This window comes from Mustelus asterias, chromosome 1 (assembly GCF_964213995.1).
Source record: "Mustelus asterias chromosome 1, sMusAst1.hap1.1, whole genome shotgun sequence".
NCBI classification, from domain to species: Eukaryota; Metazoa; Chordata; class Chondrichthyes; order Carcharhiniformes; family Triakidae; genus Mustelus; species Mustelus asterias.
In genome coordinates, this window is record NC_135801.1 from 7,572,948 (window position 1) to 7,578,947 (window position 6,000).

The 6,000-nt window shown below is 47.5% G+C and overlaps 1 protein-coding gene across 1 annotated transcript in view; it reads right to left on the reverse strand.

Annotated features, from left to right (window-relative positions):
- Positions 1-5,754, reverse strand: part of LOC144490493 (PDZ and LIM domain protein 5-like) — a 259,977-nt gene extending 254,223 nt beyond the window's left edge. Inside the window, exon 1 of the mRNA XM_078208260.1 lies at positions 5,378-5,754. The gene's annotated coding sequence lies outside the window, so the exon portion shown is untranslated. The remainder of the gene's footprint in view (positions 1-5,377) is intronic.
- Positions 5,755-6,000: the final 246 nt, after the last annotated feature.

Genomic DNA, 6,000 nt, shown 5'->3' on the forward strand with positions numbered 1-6,000 from the left:
GAACATGCAAACTCCACACAGGCAATCACCCAAAGCCGGAATCGAACCCAGGTCCCTGAAGCTGTGAGGCAGCAGTGCTAACCACTGCAGCACCACGCCGCCCAGAGTCATGCAGACTCTAAACATTAACTCTGTTTCTCTCTCCACAGACGCCGCCAGACCTGCTGAGTTCAATGCAACATTTTCTGTTTTGGTTTCATCCACAGTAATTTGCTTGTGTTGTAAATTGCCAATCCAAACATCGATATAAAGACAGTCACCAAGAAATCAAATAGGGAATTCAGGAGAAACATTTTTACTCAGGAGGTTTTTAGAATGCGGAACTAACTACCACAGAAAGGAGCTGACATGAAGAGCCTGGATGCAGTTAAGGGGAAGCTAGCTAAGTATACGAGAGGAACAGGGATACAGGGTTATGCTGGTTGAGTTAGATGAGACAGGGTGGAAAGAGGTATGTGGACTGGCTTGGACTAAATGATCTCAGTGCATGCTGAATATTTTATATAATTCCCTGTAATCCATGTCCTCTTCATTATAGAAAGTTCCCAGATTTACCTCAGAACGGAAGGAGCGTACAGAAAGGCAGGGAAACCATAGAATCCCTACCAAGAAGAAAGAGGCCGTTCAGCCCTTCGGGTTTGCACCGACTCTCCGTAACATCCTACCCAGACACTTCCCTCAAACCTGTCCCCATAACTCTGCGCATTTACCAGGCTGATCCACCTAATCTACACATGTTGGGACAATAGGGGGCAATTTAGAATCATAGAATCCGTACAACGCAGAAGGAGGCCATTCAGCCCATCGATCTTGGACCAATAACAATCCCAACCAGACCCTATCCCCATAACCCCATGCATTTACCCTGCTAGTCCCCCTGACGCTGAGGGGCAATTTATCACGGCCAATCAACCTAACCCACACATCTTTGGACTGTGGGAGGAAACTGGAGCACATGGAGAACGTGCAAACTCCACACAGTCACCCAAGGCCGGAATTGAATCCGGATCGCTGGCGCTGTGAGGCAGCAGTGCTGACCACTGCGCCATCTGTTTACCAGAAACAGGTCTCAGTGCACAAATACACTTACCTAAAATTAACAGACCAAAACCTCAATACGTTTCCAATATATCAGATATTTACGTCAAAATTAATTTGTTTAAATAACCCGCCTGTCCACTATATTCACTCATTTGTCTGTTTAAAAAAAACCTCTCACACATTTTTCATTATGGGGTGGCAGTGGTAGAATTCACACAGCACTGCTGCCTCACAGCACCAGGGACCCGGGTTCAATTCCAGCCTCGGGTCACTGTGTGGGGTTTACACATTCTCCCCATGTCTGCGTGGGTTTCCTCCCACAATCCAAAGACGTGCAGGTTAGGTGGGCTGGCCACGCTAATTGGCCCCTTAGGTGTCAGGGGATCAGAATGATAAATAGGTGGGATTATGGGGATAGGGCCTGGGTGGGATTGTGGTCGGTGCAGACTCGATGGGCCGAATGGCCTTCTGCACGATAGGGAATCTATGATTCTTTCAGAGGATAAATAACTTCAAGGAAAGGAATCCTAATGAAAGGTAGCAACCTGAACGCCGTGTTGTGATTTTCTCTCTCTCTCTGCACAGACACTGCCTGACATGCTGAGTGCTTTCCAGCATTGTGTGTTTTTATTTGATTTTTCGCATCTGCAGGATTTCACTATTGCTTCAAATATTCTTTGGGTTAGCTAAGGAGTTTTGAGGAGTACGATTTTCACGTCCATTCAGGTTAAATACCGACTGGGCTATCATATTAGTTCCAAAATCCAGTGCTCTCAATATTTCCTTTCCAAAAATGACAGCGGCTGAATTCCACCCTTCCTGTTGCTGGAATGTTCTCACGGCACTGAGTGACCAGGCTGAGTAATGGTAACGTCCACTCCTGGCAGGGCTAGGCCTCTCTCTCTGCAAAGGCTGCCTCTGACCAACCCCAATGAAGCCACAGATCAGGCAGGTGCCCCGCAGCTGGTGACCGGGAGGAATTATCCAACCTAACTGCCTGACCCTCCATGGCTGGGCCTCCCTAGAGGGGGAAGCACGCAGAGTCCACAGGCACCATTGAGGCCTTCCAAGCTCATTGGGCTCCACAGGGACTGGGGTGTATTACTGACCCCTTTATTCAAGTTTTAAGTCTCCTTTGCACTTGTTTTTTTTGTTTTGGGCGATTCCTTTCCCCTCCCTCCCCTCCTTTTGAGGCTGCGCCTTTTACTTTGTCCCTCAGTTTATTTTATTTACTAAAAAGAATGGCAGGGAAAGCAGGAGAGAGTCTTTCAAAGAATCCATCTAATTAAGGGGCAATTTAGAATCATAGAATCCCTACAGTGCAGAAGGAGGCCATTCGGCCCATCGAGTCTACACCAACCACAATCCCAAACAGGCCCTATTCCTGTAACCTCACATATTTACTTTGCTAATCCCCCTGACGCTAGGGTCTATTTAACATGGCCAATCCACCTAACCTGCACATCTTTGGACTGTTGGAGGAATCCAGAGCACCCGGAGGAAACCCATGCAGACACGGAGAGAATGTGCAAATTCCACACAGACAGTGACCAGAGGCTGGAATTGAACCCAGGTCCCTGGCGCTGTGAGGGCAGCAGTGCTAACCACTGTGCCACCCACCTCACAGCTGTGCACAGTGCGATCCAACAACTCTGCCCTCAGTCAATACTAATTAGGTTCAATTCAAAAGACAGTTGGGGGAACAGCAGCTGACATTTTTAATTATCTTATCTAATATTCGAATGTTATGCCATTCGCATAAGATATAGGAAGATAAATATTGGGAGGCTGTGATGCAGTGGTATTATCCCTGGACTAGCAATCTAGAGACCCAGGGTAATGCGCTGGGATCCAGGTTCGAATCCAACCGCGGCAGATGCTGAAATCTGAATTTAATAAAAATCTGAAATTAAAAAGTCTAATAATGACCATGAAAACATTGTTGATTGTCCAAAAACCCAACTAGTTCACTAATGTCCTTTAAAGGAAGGAAATCTGCCTTCCTGGGCTACAAGGGCAGCACGGTGGCACAGTGGTTAGCGTGGCTGCCTCACAGCGTCATGAACCAGGGTTCAATTCTGGCCTTGGGTCACCATCTACGTGGAGTCTGTGTATTCTCCCTGTGGGGGTTTCCTCCAGGTGCTCAAGTTCCCTCCCACAGTCCAAAAATGTTGTTAGCTGGATTGGCCATGCCAAATTGTCCCGTAGTGTCAGGGGGATTAGCAGGGTAAATACGTAGGGGATATAGGCCTGGATGGCAGTATCAGTGCAGGTTTGATGGACCGAATGGCCTCCTTCGACACCAGTTGCCAATTCTGTGCGACTCCAGACCCACAGCAATGTGGTTGACTCTTAAATGCCCTTAGGTTTGGGCAATAAATGTTGACCCACACCCACATCCCATGAACGAATAAAAGAAAAACAGAAGTAGGTCAATCTGCCCCTTGAGACTGTTCCGCCATTCACTAAGTTCATGGCTAATCTGATCTTGGTTTAGCTCCAGTTTACCGCCTGTCCCCCATAACCCTTGACCTATGGTTCAAGATTCTACCTCAAGTCAATTCAATGGCAGAGCCTCCACAGCTCCAAGGTAGAGATTTGTACACAATCCTCAGTTAAGAAAAGCCTCTTCAATAGCAGATTGCTTGTTTTCTGAGCTCTGGGTGCCTCTGCTCACAGAAGCTGCCTGTAATGCAGAGTTTTTTCTGCTTTTCGATTAGAAACCTCGCTGTGCAGCAGAGAAACAGGGCTGCTCGAATCATTAACTTTAATGAATTAAGCATTGTCAATAGCAGGGCGTGACATGCCCAGGGAGTGACGGTGCAGATTGAACAGGCTCAAACACATATTTTCCTCCCCTGTGCATTGATCAAAACAAGTCACCTTTCAGCTCAGAGCAAGCAAGGAGCACCATGCATGACCAGCCACAGGAGTGCAGTGTGCCATCCCCAAACAGGTTCCAACATGCTGCAATACCATGGCCAGGAAGGTACAGAGCCATGGCCACTCTTTCCCTCTTCAAAAAGGTCTTCCTACCCCCTTCCCTATGCATTCATGAGAACTTAGAAGGGCACAGTGGTTAGCACCGTTACCTCACAGCGCCAGGGACCCAGGTTCGATTCCTGGCTTGGGTCACTGTCTGTGCGGAGTCTGCACGTTCTCCCCGTTTCTGCGTGGGTTTCCTCCCACACTCCAAAGATGCACGGGTTAGGTTGATTGGCCATATTAAATTGCCCCTTAATGTCAGGGGGATTAGCAGGGTAAATATGAGGGGTTGCAAGAATAGGGTCTGGGTGGGATTGTTGTCAGTGCAGGCTCGATGGGCTGAATGGCCTCCTTCCGCTCTGCAGGGATTCTATGACTTGAACAAAATCTCACCCACCACTCCCAGTGCAGTACTGAGGGAGCACTACGCTGTTAGAAGGGTTAACTGATGGGGCTAAGGGGATAGGGCCTTTGTGGGATTGTGGTCGGTGCAGACTTGATGGGCCTTCTGCACTGTAGGGATTCTATGAGGATGAATCAGCAGCATACCAGGGCCATGGCCACTCTTCCTCTCTCCAAAAAAAGGTCCTCCTATCCCCCTCCCCATGCTCCCATGGGGATTTTCAGGAGGATGAATCAGCAGCATCAGCTGAACTCACCTCCACTGCACACTGGACAATCCCATTGCAGACACTTCCTGGAGAGGCTGGGGGCCAATGTCAGAGGCACCCCCAACTAGCCCCACCCATACCCCACGCTGATTGGACAGCCGGAATAGGTGCAAAACAGTCGCCTACACCGATTGGCTAAAACAGCTGCCAATTAGAAACACCACTGCACACTTTTAACCAGCCGGATTGGAATTATTTTTTGCAAAAGAGAATGCAATAATATTTACCCCTCACCCCCGCCTAAAAAAAATTCCTAACTACTTAAAACACAAGCGAAAAATGCACTTAGACAAAAGGCATGTTTAAAAAATACAATTTAAAAGATTTTGCAGCAAGTTACTATTTGCATGACCGCTTATTGCAAATCCCCCCCCCCTTCCCTCTAATTAGTCAGTCAGTCTGTGCTTTTTTTTGTTACTGAGCAAGGCACTCGCCCCAACTGGTTAGATTTCTACAATTCAAAGTCACATTTGCAGATTGAGACGTCAGCCTGAAAGGTGAATAAAATAAATGCATCTCCACCTTTAGATAAAGAGCGCAGGCTTTCTGACATGGTAATTTTGCATCCCCCACCTTCTCCCTTCCTTTTTTAAAATATTGCTGCAACTTGCCAGAGTTTGCATGTGTCACAAGTCCCTCCCTTTCCCAAGGATTTGCAAGCGATCAGCTTCCCCACTCACCCCTTATGCACGTTGTCCGGTTCAGGATTCTATTCGAACGTTGTGTTGCAACTTGCCGTCTGGGTCAAGATTCTATTCGAACGTTGTGTTGTCACTTACGCTCCGGGTCAAGGTTCTATTCGAACGTTGTGTTGCAACTTGCCGTCTGGGTCAAGGTTCTATTCGAACGTTGTGTTGCCACTCGGCGCTCCCTCCGGACCCCGTTCCTTTCTGCACAGCTCTCTCTCTCTCACTCCCTGTCTTATCTCTTCACTTCCGTCCCATTCAACTCTTTTTCACCAAGCAGAGGAGGAGGAGGAGAAAGGGAGGGGGAACTCCACTCCCTACTTCCCCACCCACTTGACGCATAAGCAAGCACTCCAGACAGGGAGGGAGAGAAAGGGGAGAGAATTTGCAAGTTTTTAAAAAATAAATACCTGGTCAGAAATTTCTTATGCATTCAGTGAATTAGCAGCAAGAGAAAGAATAAACACATGCATTTGTCATTTCCGTTGCTTAGACTCCCACAGATCTAATTTTCTTCCACCTTTAGCCACTTTAAGAGTCTTTTTGTCATTGCTAACTCTTAAGCAGAAATTGGACCCCAGCGTTTTAATTTGTTTCCCAATGAACGTGCATTTGCA